Source organism: Mytilus galloprovincialis, chromosome 9 (assembly GCF_965363235.1).
Source record: "Mytilus galloprovincialis chromosome 9, xbMytGall1.hap1.1, whole genome shotgun sequence".
In the NCBI taxonomy this organism is placed as follows: domain Eukaryota; kingdom Metazoa; phylum Mollusca; class Bivalvia; order Mytilida; family Mytilidae; genus Mytilus; species Mytilus galloprovincialis.
In genome coordinates, this window is record NC_134846.1 from 15,937,288 (window position 1) to 15,955,376 (window position 18,089).

The 18,089-nt window shown below is 32.0% G+C and overlaps 2 long non-coding RNA genes across 2 annotated transcripts; both read left to right on the forward strand.

Moving 5' to 3' along the window:
• The first annotated feature begins 11,959 nt into the window (after positions 1–11,959).
• On the forward strand, positions 11,960–13,864 carry LOC143046654 (uncharacterized). Its single transcript, XR_012969207.1, has 3 exons — positions 11,960–12,171; positions 12,609–12,741; positions 13,519–13,864. It is a non-coding gene; the product is annotated as an uncharacterized LOC143046654 (long non-coding RNA).
• Positions 13,865–13,922: 58 nt separating this feature from the next.
• LOC143046655 (uncharacterized) lies at positions 13,923–17,034 on the forward strand. The gene is made up of 4 exons (XR_012969208.1): positions 13,923–13,979; positions 14,539–14,614; positions 16,173–16,228; positions 16,974–17,034. It is a non-coding gene; the product is annotated as an uncharacterized LOC143046655 (long non-coding RNA).
• The last annotated feature ends 1,055 nt before the right edge of the window (positions 17,035–18,089 follow it).

The following is an 18,089-nucleotide window of genomic DNA, read 5'->3' on the forward strand; positions in this document are numbered from 1 at the left end:
TATTTGAAAGACGAGCATAATGAAAATAACAAACTGTAAAGTCCCTAAGAAAACTTTGACCATTTTCGATGCTTTTTGTGCTAAATAGATGTAATTTGGGTACTCGGTGTTTGAGTAATGTGACGTTATATACTTTACGGTAAATATATCCGAAATGATACACATGTAGTAAATAAACTTAAACTTAATTAATAGGCCATATAAAGTGACTTCAAAGCCTAGAAACCTGACATCATCACACAGTATCGCATTCTGACGAGAACAGGAAGAATATTGACAATGAATTTCAGAAAACTATTATTCTTCAAGTTCCCTAGAAAAATGCGCCGAAAATTTCACCCATTGCCATTATTATATTATTATTTGAACCTTTGAAGATGTCCTTAAAACGAAAGTGGATACCCACAAGTATCATACTTTTCATTAACATATATGGTCAAATTGTTAAAATTTAAAACATCCCTCCTTAATTATTGAAACTTTCATTCTGCATTGACTATAATATTTTGATATCTAAAATAGATACACACAATTAGGCAAACGCCGTCAAGGTGCGTCACAGTCACTAACAAATACGTACTGGATCAATATGGCATCAGAGGTAAAACCGTCAAACGAATGCAAAAGTTCAATTCTGACAGGAAACAACTGTTAGTTGTAGAAGGGGAAAATGTGATACAATCAATGTAGAATCAGGCGTCGAACTAGATTCATTATTCGAACCCAGTTTTTCCTATTTCTATATGAAAGGCATGCCAGAAGGAATTCGCTCAAGGGTTAGAGTCTTTGTAGATGACACCATAGTACATCTTACCATTGCATCAGACACAAATAGTGAGAAATTACAAGAAAACCTCAACAAATAGGCAATCTTTGAAACGAAATGGAAAATGGCCTCTCATCCAGATAAATGCAACGTACATTTACTTACAAGTTTCAGGAAAAAGCAAAAACCTATTGTTAGAGAGAACACACTGCAAACCCTTAACCCTATAACCTCTGCTAAATATCTAAGTACAACCACTTGAAATGGAACGAACACACCAGACGCATACGTAACAACGCAAAAAAGATCATTGGATTTCTGAAATGTAACATCAACATTAACAACACCATTAGAAAGGAGTCTGTATACATACCCCTAGTTAGACCAACTTTGAAGTATGCACACACATAATAGGAGCCTTTCCAACAGAACAATCAACGCCGGCTTGAAATGGTTGAAAGAAGGGAAGCAAGATTCGCCACTAACAAACATCAAAACACCTCATCTGATAGTGATATACTTCACCAACTCAAATGGGAAACCCTTGAAGATCGCAGAAAAGCAGCACGACCAGTAATGATGCATCAACTTGCCAACAATATAGTAAATGGTAATACAGAAGGCACGCAAATTCTACCTCAAAAAATATACCGCAACCTAAGGTATCCTCCTTAAACAGCAAGTTTCAAATTTCCTACATTTAGAACAAGAGTGAGGAAAGAATCGTTCTATCCTAGAACATTAAGAGATTGCAATACACTACCACTTACCACCATCAGTGCAGGTAGTCTTAAATTTTGTCGTTAATTTTTTCTATGCCAAAATTATTAAACGAAGTAGGTTCGTTAAGTCCCTTGAATGGCTCCCTTTTTTAACTTCAGTTCCAAATTAGAATTTATTGACCAATATAACAATGAATCATATTCAATACAGTATCTAGATATATAATAATAGGAAATAATTCTGTTTGTTGAAAATTTACCTTCCTGCATATTTTTCATGACGTCACAAATAGTACTTATTTTGATTTTCCAAGGCAAATCAATGAAAATGGGTTAATTTCCAATGATTATTGGACAGGAAATACAGAGCGCATACGTTGACATTTTTTTTTAAATAATGTTTGTTATGTTAACTTACATGTCTTATTTTAAATATTAAGGTTTATTTACCCTTCTGTAGCAATTTTTGTACGAACTTTTCAAACTTCAATTGTATCAAAACTACAGATATTATGAATAATAGAGATAGGCCATTTTGTACATATTCCAAGGGGAAACTTGATGCAAAGCATTATTTTTAAGTGTTCCATTGCATTTGATAGAAAAAGAGGACTTTGTGGCAAATAAATCAAGATTTTTTATAGAAAATCCACAGCCTTTATCCTTGTACTCTCATATTTGGCAATTTGATGACTGATAGATATAGGATTATTGCATGCAGTGCTAGCATTGATTTCCTTAAAACAAGTTTAATTTATAAATGCAGTTATTGGTTAAGACAAATATAACTATGGCCAAAATCAAGTACACCTTTTAGGGTGCGCTCGACTTTAGTGACTCAGCACGAGGTGTTTTGGAATTTACAGGTTACTTAGAACTTTTTGTAAAAAATAAACACTAGCACATCATAGAAAATCAAGTGAGTAATTTATGTTTCAAATTTTATAACAAAAATCTCTGTATTAAAGGCTGTGGATTTTCTAGAAAAATCTTGATTTATTTGCCACAAAGTCCTCTTTTTCTATCAAATGCAATGAAACAGTAAAATATAATGCTTTGCATCAAGTTTCCCCTTGGAACATGTACTAAATGGCCTATCTCTATTATTTATTATATCTTTAGTTTTGATACAATTGAGGTTTGAAAAATTCGTACAAAAATGGCTACAGAAGGGTACATAAACCTTAAGGTTCATCATAACCTTTTGGCTAAAATGGCCGTATTTACACCCCAAATTTTACTCTGAGTACAGACTAACCTATACACCTGCAACAGTTTTAAGGGATGGCAGGAACTAGATATATAAATTTTAAATGCATTTTATGTTTCAGAAAATTATAAACTTTTCTAGATTTTGCTATCCATTTTTTTTCGTTCCTGCAGAAGGTGCAAAAATTAACTAAGTAGTGAAAACGATTGAGAAGCTCCCCTCATATAATCAATGTTGTGAGTAGTATTGATTTAAATGGACAATAGATGGACAATAGACACCTGTAAACAATAGGTTATTTAACAGGTTTAAACTGTGTAACTGAGTGGACCGTATCAAATGAAACTCGGGTGTTTGTTTATTTTGCTATCTTCTGCAGACTGGAAAAAAATGAACATCAAAATCCAGGTAAGTTTTTAATTTTCTGAAACGTAGACTTCATATAACTTTTATATATCTAGTTCCTGCCATGCCTTAAAACTTTCCTGGATGTACCAGTTTGTCTGTACTCATAGTAATTTTGGAGGTGTAATACACCTCCAAAATTACATTTTAGCCAAAAGGTTATGATGAACCTTAAGCTTGTCCACGCCTGCGCTCTATGTTTCCTGGTCCTTAATTTGGCTAACATCCGACCGATCTGGTAAAATTTTCGCCAAAATCCCTCATTTTAACCTAATTAAAGGCAACAGTTGTATACAGCTGTTCGAAATTTATATATCGATTGATAAAAAAAGAAATCCGTGTTACAAACTTAAACTGAGGGAAACACATCAAATATTAGAGGAGAACTACGACACAACAGAAACACAACACTAACATGTAACACACAGAAAAGAAATTATAACATGACAATGGCCATTTTCAGGACTTTCTACCTGGGATAAGAACATCCTTATTATTTAGAATAAATCGTATTTTTGCAAACTGTAAATTTATAAAAATGACTATATAATAGATATACATGAAAACACCGAAGTGGTGACTAGCTACAGAATAAAACGAATACACAATACAACCAAAATCAGGACATAAAAAGTCACAACCGAGTTAGCCAAAGAGATCAACGCTCCAAGCGAGGTCAAATTTGAACTTTTAAAGATTTTCTCCAAAATAGGATAGAATGAGGATAGAATTCATGATTAGGTTTCTAATACTGATATGATATAATATTTATTTATAACAATGAAAATTACAATACTTATTAATATAGAATTGTATTCTAGTATCAATCTATGTCGGTGTTTCTTCTAAATCAAACTATAAACCAAATACATTGTATAACATCTAATAAAGATCCTTTGCTCTGGAAATCACTCCACGTGTTATCCTTCAATCATTTGATCATCTCAATTTTCACGGGAATATTTTGATTAGGTTACAAGGTCAATGATTAAATTATAACCAACATCGGACAATAGATAGTACAACTTCCGTATTTACTTTACATAATAATGACCTCCACAAAACTAAGTTGACAAATTGTTAAAATCAATGTATTGTATTTATAATAACTAATCTTGATTCATATTATATATAGATATAAATATAAATTTACTGTGTAATCTCCCTGGTTAAACAGTAACTAATTTACAGGGTTACCCGACTGAATGCTGTGAGTCGAGTAATTTGTTAAACAGCAGAGAAATGTGCAATAAAAGATTCATCGTTTAAAAAAAAAAATCTAATAAATGAACTGGGTGATTAATTATCTTAACCATAACCCGCGGATACAACAGGAAACAATAAGATTTACAACCACAAACGATAAAACATTTGACAAAATCCGATGAAAATAACAAATATAATATCAAAACTATATACATGAATTTTGGATAGAAAAGTACCATAACACGTCTTATAGCAATGCGAATTCGCACTCAGCAAAACAGTCACAATCGGGAATAAGTCACGTTCGGTAGTTAAAAGTTCAGACAAACCACAATCTAACACGTGGTAAAAATGTCCTTAGTTAGTTTGGACAAAGACAATTATTGTATCCTTGATTCCTGGTGTGATTCTGCATATTGTATCATTTTCATGGAATGATCTGTCACTGTCTGTCACTGTCTGTCAATCTTTTACTTAATGAGTATTTCTTCTGGCTCTGTATTCAGCTGTTTATGTTAATTCATTGACTGCCCCTTTTATGTTTTTTTTTTTGTATTTCCTCATAATCCCATCTAATGTATATTCTACAACACCACACTATGGGTTACAATATGTATCCACTAGTTGTTAAATGTCCTTCGGGACGAAATGATGAGTCAAATCCTTTCCAACTGATTTTTACAGTTTGTTCTTATGGTATGCTGATACTCCTCCCAGGTAATGTGTTTCGAATGAAAATAAAAATCAAGTATTTTCATATCTTTTATGGCTTTTAACAAAATCGATGCAGGCATGTGGACTATCAGTCCCTGAAGTTATCAGCTCAATGGTCCTGATATAATTTGTTACGAATCTGTCTAAAATTGTATTTTATAAAGAAATGAAAGCTATTGGTTAATCATGGATTTCGTTATAATTTTCAGATATTTTTTGGTCATAACTGTAAACTGTTATCATACATCAATAGGCTTTGTATTTCAACTTATCATAACCTAATCCTTAAATGGACCATCTTCAAAAGTCATAACAGAACATTCTAGACATCAAAGTTAACATATTTTGGATAAAATGTCCAAATACGTTGATTTGAGCATTTTGCGTTCTAAAAGCTTAAGAAAACCGTCCACCGCAACTGAACCGAAATGTGTTTTGATTAGGGGTGGTGGCCAAAGTAAAGTTTGCCATAACTGTTGAGAATTGTTGAAAATCTGACAAAAACTAGATAACCTTTTATGGATTTGGCAAAACTTCTAGGAATTTTGGTCCTAAAAGTTCTTCAACTTCGTACTTTATTTTGCCTATTTATTTACTTATTTTTGGAATCGAGCGACACTGATAAGTCTTTTGTAGACATAACGCGCGTCTGGCGTAAATAAAAAATTTAATGCTGGTATCTATGATGTTTTTTTATACGACCGCAAAATTTAAAAAAATTTTGGTCGTATATTGGTATCACGTTGGCGTCGTCGTCGTCCGAATACTTTTAGTTTTCGCACTCTAGCTTTAGTAAAAGTGAAAAGAAATCTATGAAATTTTAACACAAGGTTTATGACCACAAAAGGAAGGTTGGGATTGATTTTGGGATTTTTGGTACCAATATTTTAGGAATTAGGGACCAAAAAGGGCCCAAATAAGCATTTTCTTGGTTTTCGCACTATAACTTTATTTTAAGTAAATAGAAATCTATGAAATTTTGACACAAGGTTTATGACCACAAAAGGAAGGTTGGGATTGATTTTGGGAGTTTTAGTTCAAACAGTTTAGAAATTAGGGGCCAAAAAAGGGCCCAAATAAGCATTATTCTTGGTTTTCGCACAATAACTTTAGTATAAGTTAATAGAAATCAATGAAATTTAAACACAAGGTTTATGACCACAAAAGAAAGGTTGGAATTGATTTTGGGAGTTGAGGGCTGAACAGTTTAGGAATTAAGGGCCAAAAAGGGGCCCAAGTAAGCATAATTCTTGGTTTTCGCACCATAACTTTAGTATAAGTAAATAGAAATCTATGAAATTTAAACACAAGGTTTATGATCACTAAAGGAAGGTTGGGTTTGATTTTGGTCTCAACAGTTTACGAATAAGGGGCCCAAAGGGTCCAAAATTGAACTTTGTTTGATTTCATCAAAAATTGAATAATTGGGGTTCTTTGATATGCCGAATCTAACTGTGTATGTAGATTCTTAATTTTTGGTCCTGTTTTCAAATTGGTCTAAATTAAGGTCCAAAGGGTCCAAAATTAAACTTAGTTTGATTTTAACAAAAATTGAATCCTTGGGGTTCTTTGATATGCTGAATCTAAAAATGTACTTAGATTTTTGATTATTGGCCCAGTTTTCAAGTTGGTCCAAATCGGGGTCCAAAATTAAAATTTGTTTGATTCCATAAAAAAATGAATAATTGGGGTTCTTTGATATGCCAAATCTAACTGTGTATGTAGTTTCTTTAATTTTTAGTCCCGTTTTCAAATTGGTCTACATTAAAGTCCAAAGGGTCCAAAATTAAACTAAGTTTGATTTTAACAAAAATTGAATTCTTGGGCTTTTTTGATATGCTGTATCTAAACATGAACTTAGATTTTTGATTATGGGCCCAGTTTTTAAGTTGGTTTAAAACAGGATCCAAAATTATTATATTAAGTATTGTGCAATAGCAAGAAATTTTCAATTGCACAGTATTCAGCAATAGCAAGAAATCTTCAATTGCATAGTATTGCACAATAGCAAGAAATTTTCAATTGCACAGTATTGTGCAATAGCAAGAAATCTTCAATTGCACAGTATTTTGCAATAGCAAATATTTTCAATTGCACAGTATTGGGCAATAGCAAGAAATATCTAATTGCACAATATTGTGCAATAGCAAGAAATTTTCAATTGATTGGAGTTATCTTTCTTTGTCCAGAATAGTAGTTGAATCAACTTAAATCATTGTTTTATACAATAAACAATGTATATTCACTTTTACTACCAACTGATAAATTAAAACAATCTTTACCATTCAGTGATAACAAGCACCTTTTGTTACATTTTAATATTTTATGATGTATTTAAATGAGTAGTTATTGTTTCAAACTCCATTAGAAATTTGAATTGTGATCAGTTTTGGAAAAAGGGAAAGGGGGATGTGAAAAAAGGGGGGGGGGGGTAATTTTTTTCTCATTTCAGATTTCATAAATAAAAAGAAAATTTCTTCAAACATGTTTTTGAGAGGATTAATATTCAACAGCATAGTGAATTGCTCAAAGGCAAACAAAATATTTTAAGTTCATTAGACCACATTCAATCTGTGTCCGTAACCTATGCTGTGTCAACTATTTAATCACAATCCAAATTTAGAGCTGAATCCAGCTTGAATGTTGTGTCCATACTTGCCCCAACCGTTCAGGGTTCAACCTCTGCGGTCGTATAAAGCTGCGCCCTGCGGAGCATCTGGTTTTACATTACATTACACATAAAGTGTACTTAAGAAGGCCTTTACTCTGTCATTTTCAATGTGATATTCCAAAAAAAAGGTATTTTGTATTTATAGTTGTCACAATTATTTGTTTGTGAAATGTGTATAATTTTGGCCAGATTAAAAAAAACCAATAAAAAAAAAAAAAAAACAAAAAAACCATAAAAAATATTCGAGCCAGTTTTAACTTTTAGTAAACATATCCTTTTTTTTTGGAATTGAGCTTGCATGATGGGAAATACAGGAAAGCGCATCGGAAGCATCCACATTATATATTTGACAGTCCCATGCATCAAAGTTAAGGGTTTTAGGTGGTTTCTGACTGTCATATTTCTTTTTCAATTCTTGTTTTGTCATGAACCAGGTCTTTGGTTTTGTCGTATAAATTGCTTAACATTTTGTTGTGTCAGCGCCTTTTGAAGCTGACGGTATTGGGCTTTCTCATCTTCGAAGGCCGTAATGTGACCTATTTATTTACCTAATTATACGTCATTAGAACTTTAGTTATCTTCTGTACCCCAATCGTTGACGTTTTTACATATCAAGTCTGTTTGTATTGCTCCCAAATTACGTCATTATAAAGGAATTCTAGTTGTTAAATGTCATTTGGGACGATATAATGATTCAAATCCTTTCCAACTGATTTTTACAGTTTGTTCCTTATGGTATGCTGATACTCCTCCCAAGTAAAGTGTTTCGAATGCATGAAAACAAAAATCAAATATTTTCATATATTTTATGGCTTTTAACAAAATCGATGCAGGCATGTGGACTATCAGTCCCTGAAGTTATCATCAGCTCAGTGGTCCTGATATAATTTGTTACGAATCTGTCTAAAATTGTATTTTATAAAGAAATGAAAGCTATTGGTTAATCATGTATTTCGTTATAATTTTCAGATATTGTTTGGTCATAACAGTTTACAACTGTTATCATACATCAATTGGCTTTGTATTTCAACTTATCATAACCTAATCCCTAAATGGACCATCTTCAAAAGTCATAACAGAACATTCTAGACATCAAAGTTAACATATTTTGGATAAAATGTCTAAATACTAGTACGTTGATTTGAGCATTTTGCGTTCTAAAAGCTTGAGAAAACCGTTCACCGCAACTGAACCAAAATGTGTTTTGATTAGGGGTGGTGGCCTTAGTAAAGTTTGCCAAAACTGTTGAGAATTGTTGAAAATCTGACAAAAACTGGATAACCTTATATGGATTTGGCAAAACTTTTAGGAATTTTGGTCCTAAAAGTTCTTCAACTTCGTACTTTATTTTGCCTATTTATTTACTTATTTTTGGAATCGAGCGTCACTGATAAGTCTTTTGTAGACATAACGCGCGTCTGGCGTAAATAAAAAATTTAATCCTGGTATCTATGATGTTTTTTTTTTACATTACATTACAAATAAAGTGTACTTAAGAAGGCCTTTACTTTGTCATTTTAAATGTGATATTCCCCCAAAAAAGTTATTTTGTATTTATAGTTGTCACAATTATTTGTATGTGAAATGTGTATAATTTTGGCCAGATTAAAAAAAAAACAAAAAAAATTCGAGCCAGTTTTAACTCTAAGTAAACATACCCTTTTTTTTGGAATTGAACTTGCATGACGGGAAATACAGGAAAGCGCATCGGAAGCATCCACATTATATATTGACAGTCCCATGCATCAAAGTTAAGGGTTTTAGGTGGTTTCTGACTGTCATATTTCTTTTTTACAGTTCTTGTTTTGTCATGAATCAGGTCTTTGGTTTTGTCGTATAAATTGCTTAACATTTTGTTGTGTCAGCGCCTTTTAAAGCTGACGGTATTGGGCTTTCTCATCTTCGAAGGCCGTAATGTGACCTATTTATTTACCTAATTCTACGTCATTACAACTTTAGTTGTCTGCTGTACCCCAATCGGTGACGTTTTTACATATCATGTCTGTTTGTATTGCTCCCACATTACGTCATTATAAAGGAATTCTATGAGACTGTCCTACAAGTGAAAGGTTTAGCTAGATATAAAAGCAGGTTTAATCCAAATACGAAAATGCATGTACCAATTCAGGAATATGGCAGTTGTCACCCATTCGTTTGATGTGTTTGAGATTTTTATTTTGTCATTTTATTAAGGACTTTCCGTTTTGAATTTCCTTTGAGGTTTGGTTCTTTTGGTACTTTTGTTATTTTACTTTTTAATGGCAAGAATACACACATCTTTTTTGTACTAAACCAGTTCAAATGCATACTCAAATTGGAGACGACAATACAACATTATTAATTTAAAATGTTGATGTTGCTGCATAAATAATGGGAACAGTAGTATAACGCACAAGCAATATCATAAGTTTAGAAAACATCGAGAATTTCTACTTACCTATAATACCGAAATAATGATTGATAAATCAAACTGGTTTTGACGGAGTAATAAAAAAGGAACAAGCAAATTACTATGCAAAAATATAAATACAATCAAATATTCATGTCAGATTTTGAAAAAGGATTTCTGTCTGAGTGCATGATCTTAAGCCTGATGATTGTTAAAAAATATGGTCATGTCGTGTTAAATAATTTTTAATAAGATTGTTTTTGAACTTTTCTGGGTTATTTTATAAACTTCCTTCTTTTTGTATAATTCCTTTTGTAAACGTTAGTTATGAAGGGAAAAGTGCTTACGTATTTTATACACATGATGCATACATATATAAGCTTATTACATAAATTTACATGTAGTAAATTTGTTCCGTTAGAATTAACAGTAAGCCGATTTCAATTGACTGTATAATAGAAAGCTGGATAAATACAATGTTGTAAGATATAGTTCATGGACAAAAAAACCATTTGATGCAAATGATGATTTGACTTCTGTCACTGATAAATATGTTGTAGCACTGCATCTTTTTTTCCACCCCATTGCTCTTCAACCTCTTTTTAAATCAAACGTTACTGTAGACAAACCGCGTGTCTTGCGAACAAAATCAAAAGTTTGGTATCTTTGACCGTAAATCAGTGTTATCGTTTATTGTCACATATTTTCAAAATTGTTGCATTCTTGCATAGTCAGTGACTAGATGTTTATGTAGTATTTTCGGTGTTAGTACGTAATGGACTTGAAAATTCCAACACAAATAGTCTGGTGATAGACTAAGAATAAGATAACAGTTAATTAAAAAGTCCGACAGTTTTATCCTTATCGAGGAATAGGGCACCTGTTTGACAGCGACATATTGAAAAAAAGCCACGTCCAGTTGGAATGAGGACGTTAAATCATATACCCGTGTAAATCGGGAAATTACCACCGTAGGAACCCACGCAATGCTTGAGTGGTTGATGGCAAATCATCTAATGTTAAACAAAATTTCTGCCCCTTCTAAGTTTCTTTCGTTTCATCGTTAAAATTTTTACTTTTACAAATGGCTCTCTAAAATTATGCTGAAAACAAAATATATGTAGCTTTTTTTTTTAACTCAATGTACCATCAAAATAGCAATACCGTGAAATGCATTAAAACCAAGAGCTTTAACATTGCAAGTATTAACTGTAATTTTCAGACTATATTAATGTTAGACGGTGACGACGAGTCGTGATATGTATTAATATAACCTAAATTATTTCATTATATTTCAACACAAACATGACGTTCAATTCATCATTTTTTACATTTGAAAATGCCTGTGCCAAGTAAGGAGTATGATAGTTGTTGTCCATAATTCGTTTAATGTGTTTAATAATTTGATTTTGTCTGCCATTAGATTGGGGACTTTCCATTTTGAATTTTCTTTTGTGTTCAGTGTTTTTGTGATTTTACTTTCTATTCATAACATATATCTTGCAATCAACATGATCAAGTCAATACCGTGTCTTTTAAAGCAATCTAAATAAAGGCAACAGTAGTATACCGCTGTTCTGTACTAGTTTAAGACACCACCAACAAACTAACGATAAAAGTAAATAATATAAACATATTTATCAACTAATAATAAAACAAGAATATTGATGTAGGTTAAATTTTTGTAGGGGAAACGAGTTTGTGTCGACGCACGACTTGCAAGAGTGTGTACTTTAAAAAGTTATCTCAGCGGTAGGCGTGGCTTACATGTTTCATACGACCACTGGTTGTATATTCACATTTGACATAATATGAAGTCAACGGTTTGTTCTACTCATAAAGTACTATTAAAGTATCAAATATTATAGATTGTAGGTGTCAATGAATGTATGGATTACGAAAATGGACTATAAAAAGAACCAACCAGGTGTTCTTTGTGCGCAATCACAACCTCAGGTAGGATTCGAAAGACCTTGTTGTGGTGTTCCGATATGATAGAGTTATACACAAAATTGTTTTTCCTGTGTTTAACGCTGCCAGCAGTGGTAAATAGCGCATTTGTAGAAGTTGACCAGGATACAAAACATGGTAAATAATTTCATTTGCTCTACTGTTAAACGGTTATTGAGGCCACAATTACAATAGACAAGTGATTTATTGAACTGTTGTTATTGATGCTTTAAATGTGGCATCATTAATTGATCTTTACTAGGTGTGCTTTCTTCATCTATTGGCTTTAAATGAGTTTAGCTTGTATAAGACTATAAATATCCTTGATTATTTTTTTTAGTTTCTTATAAAATCAAAAATCAACTCGGCTCAGGCAAAAGTTTTGATAAATCGGTATTAAATAATTAGGCTTAAAAAAATCAATTATTTTCGTCTATGATACGAACGTTAGTTATCACGCTGTGAATAAGTTTTAAGGCACCAAGACATAATCTTTGTAAAGACGAAATTATTGTTATGATGTTTTTTTTTTCAAATAGCAAATTTATGACAAAGTGTAATTCTTATTTCTGCAGGTATCGACAAAGAAGTTAGAGTTGATATTTTAGAATATATACCGAAAGATTTAGGGAAATACCAAAACCAATCATCTGTCTGCTTACAAAATATCATACAATGTAAAGACTGCAGTGATAGCAAATGCCAACGGTATGTACATCTTGTTATCTAATTCGCCAAGTATTGAATTTAAAACAACAGTGTTTATCGCTATTCAAATGTCTTGCGGCAGGTGCGTTCGACTCTAATCTAAATTGACTAGGATTGTTAGACCTTCTAACTATTGTGATCTGAGCGTCACTGAAGAGTCTTATGTAGACGAAACGCGCGTCTGGCGTATTAAATTATAAACCAGCTGATACCTTTAATAACTATTCACACCGACGATCGCTGGCTCTGTCCGAGTACTCTGGCTACCTCCACCAATAAACAATGACCGCAATGAAATAGCACAAAAGTGTTGAAAGTTTTGTTAAACACCAATTAATCAATTAATCAAACTAAGGATCAATTAAGGAAATTGGTAAACGAATTTTTATTTTAAGTTGTATCCTTTCATTTACCCGATTAAATTATTATCAAAATCCTTTTTATCTTCGATGAGTTGTTAAACAAACAATTTTTCGAGTTCAGTTAATCTGTCAGGTTCTTTCCTATGCAAGAAAGCTATTTTCTTTACAACGGAATCATTTTTTTGGTACATGAATTAAACAAAGATACTCATGCAGATATCGACTAAGTATTAACAATTGGAGGCGCGAAGTGAAGTGAGCAAGACAAAAACATGTGTTTACACTTCATGTTGGGATTTTTTTGGGAAATACCTAACATCGCACGCACTCACTTTTCGCCTTCATGTTAGATGGCGGGGCTGAATCTATATAAAGGCATATACGCTTAAACTTGTTATGTTTTATATTTATTTAGTCCAGCTATTCCGGATGACGATTTTGCCGCCTTAAAAGTTAAAGCGGTGATGCCTGTGATTAATTCAATACAATTTCTCACTGTTGTCTTGAGCAGAGTTGAAGTATCGGTAGATATTCTTGGACGAGTGAGATTCTCACGATATGCAAAGAATAATGCAAATGTGGCATTACAAAGTGGAAGTATCATAAGGAAGAGCAATCTTACTGCTTTACAGGAACTGGCATTAAATGCAGATTTATTACGTTCAACCTTTATTGATTTAGACAGGAGATTGAAAGCAAAAAATATATTCAAAAAGATAGGAAAAGCAATCAAGAAAGCAGTAAACATAATTGGTCGTGGTCTAAAAAGATTAGTCCTGAAATGGTGGGATAGACTTCGAAAAATTTTCCGGATAGCGAGCGCTGTATGGAAGAAAATATTTAAAAAGTTGAAGTTTAAAGAATGGATTAAAAGGCGTGAGTATTGATATTCACATTTTTATAAGTTCCCTAATTTCTGTTCGTCGCTGAATTAAACAACAGTTGAGTAAAACCAAGCATCTGAATAAATAGCTTCTTCTCCGCTAATCACGATAGAGACATTTTTAGTAAGAGCAGATGATTAGTTCAGAGTCAATTGTCCGGATGGGATGGCGTCATTTGGCACGTTTGGCCTTATCACCTAGTGAACCTTTTTAAAGACAATTTTGATCGCATTGTTGGTCTATAGCTAGATCAGCACACAATTATATTCTTTACACAATTAACTTGTTATCGTCATTATATACGTTCTGTAAATTTAATAAAAGTCACTTGACGTTCAATACAATTACATAAACCGTTGTTTATACTCATTGTGTTGATTTATGATTCAGTTAGCAGTAGGGTCTGTAAGGTCTTCAGTTGTTAATTTGAACGTGTTCATGTTATTCATTTTGCAGACTTATTACTGAATGCGACTTGTCATCGATCTTGTAAATGTTATGGCCTATTTTCTCATTTATTCGAGTATAACACATGGTTTTTCATTCTACAGGATTGAAATGCATTTTGAAGAAGCCACTCCAAGTTAAATGTTGCGTATTTCCAGAATGCTGTACATCCGTTAGAAAGTGAAGTATCTTTCATCTTATTTATTTGTTACTGTGTGTTTAATAATACAGCGATTTAACTACTACCTGAATTACAATGCCATGAAATAAGGTTATAGTTTTCTCGTTATATTTGTAAGATAGTGCAGAATAGCGTACTCCTTACAAAATAAATCAAAAGATGAAAAAGAGTAGTTTTTTACGTTTCTTAATCATGTAAAGGTGAATAATAGTTATTCATTTTCCCCCAAAAAGCATGTATCTTAATATTGAGTTCTAGAAAACGATCTATGAACGATGCTCAAATATATAATTAGATATTGCTATTGACTGGGGAATGAAGTGACAGGAAAAGTAACACAGTAACAGATTACAGCCCAGTACACGGCCCGCGGATGAAGTTCTTTGATAAAACTGCCGTCTTTTGAATAGAATATTTTAACGAAATGATGTTTATATAAATAGGCTGTATTTGTTGTATATTCAAATGTATTAATTAAGCTTTCAACTTCTTTTAAATTTTGCGTGATTCTAAAATATAAGTGGTTGGTGATTGTCTGAGTAAATTGCTCAAATTTATTTTTCGTATTAACTAGGACTAATTAAGAGGACTTTTTGAATACTCAAAAGAGTATTGCTCTCTTAAATTCCGATCATGGCCACCAAGCCTTCTTTCAGAAACCATGAATGTGATAAAAGTATGAGAAAAAAATTGAAATTTGACTGTCAAATATTGGGGATGAAACATCTGCCATTGAAATATGATTGTTATTGGATTAAACTTTCTGGGGATATAACAGGGAACCCGTTCCTGTCAAACAAAGGAAAGAAGTAGAAAACGCTTAAAAACTTATCCACTGCATTTTTCATAACACAACCCACATTGGATTTCGATATTTAATATATCAACGGTTAGGGTGATTGATGATAACTTCACGCCCAGTTGCTAATAGTCGTCATGTGATTCTTGTGTTTGTATTTCTACCTCTAGTTATTAGTTTCGTTTTTTCTTATAGGATTAATTGTCGGTCGTATACTGTATGAAATTCGATACCAAAGCTGTGAATATAAACAAATTTGGGATACTTTCCAATGTAACAGATATCCAACTCGAAAAGTAACCCCAAGATAAATACAAGACAACATGCAATACAATTTTATTTTGGTCATCAGGTGTCCTCTATCGCATGGTTTGAGATTTTACACTTACTATCTTTGATGAATTTTACTGTTATCAGTAAAATACTTACAAAACTGACGATTTTATTTATTGTTAAAACAAATTTAGCATAGGGAAGAGATGCTACTTTTAAAACCAAATCCAGTTCTATCTATATTTTTTTTAGTTAAAGCAGTGTTAATCCAATTTTCCTCTAACACAAGACCAATAGCCACTTACAATTCGAAAATTCCTAAGTAAACATGGATGCTTATCTTTCTATATTTAGCAAACAAATGTGTAAAGATATGAACGAGAGTAAAGACTACTTTACTGTTACATTTTTTAAACATAATTCATATTTTGAAAAGTTATATTATACTTTCATGACTTTCTGTAATTATGCTTTTTTATTTGTAGGCAACCTTGGTTATATATTTGTCCAATTATAAACAACGCAAAAATCTTAACTGGAAGTAAGTTTTCGTATACTAAGGACATTTTAAAAATAAAATTAAACCTTAAATTAATTCAATTTTTTTTAAAGTCACATATTGTGGACGTAATTTAAACTACTAGTATCGTGCATTAATCAAATAGTATAAAATGGTATATACTGTACTTCGTTCCAAATGATAGGGACACATATGTCAACATCATATCATAATGATATACAATTTAACAAACATCAAAGAACAATAATGAGGGAAAGAATTATATGATTGATAATATATAATTGACATTGATAAAAAAAAACAACTCTATACATGCTAACTATTATTAATTATCGCGATAGTTGACTTGTTCGTGCTGTAAAATCATGTTGCAAAAGTCAATAACATATATTATAAAAAGTAAAATCACAAAAATACTGAACTCCGAAAAAACGGAAAGCCCCTTATCAAAAGGCAAAAAAAAAAAAGTTAAAACACATCAAACGAACGGAAATAACTGTCATATTGCTGAGTTGATACATACATTATCTTCTATAGAAAATGGTGGATTAAACATGGTTTATAGCTAGCTTAACATCTCACTTGTATGACTGGCATATCAAATTCCATTATATTTACAACGATGTGTGAACGAAACAAACAGACACAATAGTAGGTAATTGGGAATATTCAGTACCAACAAGGAAAAAAAAAAACGAAATCGTGTACTTAAGTGTCTGTGATTTAAAAAAAACCCACCATAAATGTGTTACAACTTGTTTTACAGGAAAGAAGAGAGATACAGACCAATGTGCTGCAAAATGTTCAGTCTGTAAAATGAACCAAATGGACGAAACAGATCTTGTGGAATCAAGTAGGAATAACTCAATAGTAAAATTAAACAACTTTGAAAACGGGTCTCATCTGATTCGTGAATAACAATTATGTAACCAAAGTAATGCTAGCCGTGATATTTTGCCGATCTTCAACATATCCCCGATTGCTACAATTCGATAACTTATCAGCCACAGGAAGGTGCATAATTAATCGAAATACCAATTTAAAACAATATTACAATATGCTTTTGTTTTACTTGTGTTCTTTCTATTTATATTAGTTTCATTTTTTACTATGCTAGCCTATCTTTTTCACCATGGCTGCAAATTAAGTTTTTCAAATATGAATTTTCACTGTGTGCATTTATATTTTCTTTATTTTGTTGGACATAACATACCTTTTTATATTTTCTTAGGCAAGTGTTTTCTTAAGTTATGGCCGGGCAACTTTTTTATTTTCCGAAATCGACCTGCTGTTACCCATTTAGCAAAAATAATACGTTCTTCAAAGTTGCAATTATCAAAAGAAAAATAAAGTTCCAATAAGACATAAACAAAACAACATAATACTCCTAATCCATCAGAAAAAAAACCCAACAACATGTAAATACATAGACCTATAATGGTCGTCATAACGTCTCATACCGTCTTTTCAGACAACAACTGTATTTATGTCAAAATAAAACAGTTCAGTGATTCCAGACCATTTAAGAAATAGATCTATTTTTTTTGTCGACGAAGAAATAATATAAAAAATGCGGTGAACACTAAAATATGTATTTCAAAGTGTACCAATTTTTTTTTATAAAAGTTATTTTGAATAGCATTTTACTATTTCAATTATATCAATAAAATAATAGTTTTCATTCCGTCGGCTTTTATATTATATTTTTTCCCGCTCTGACAACATTTTGAATGGACGATATTTTTAATTTGCAAAATATTTTATTCTGTTGAGTAACTGTGTTATATCGTCATAAATTTTCATGTCTTCTACCAAGGGCCGATAACTAGAAAAAAAATTGTAGCTGAATGTAACTGATAAAAGTATATTTACCAGTCTGTCA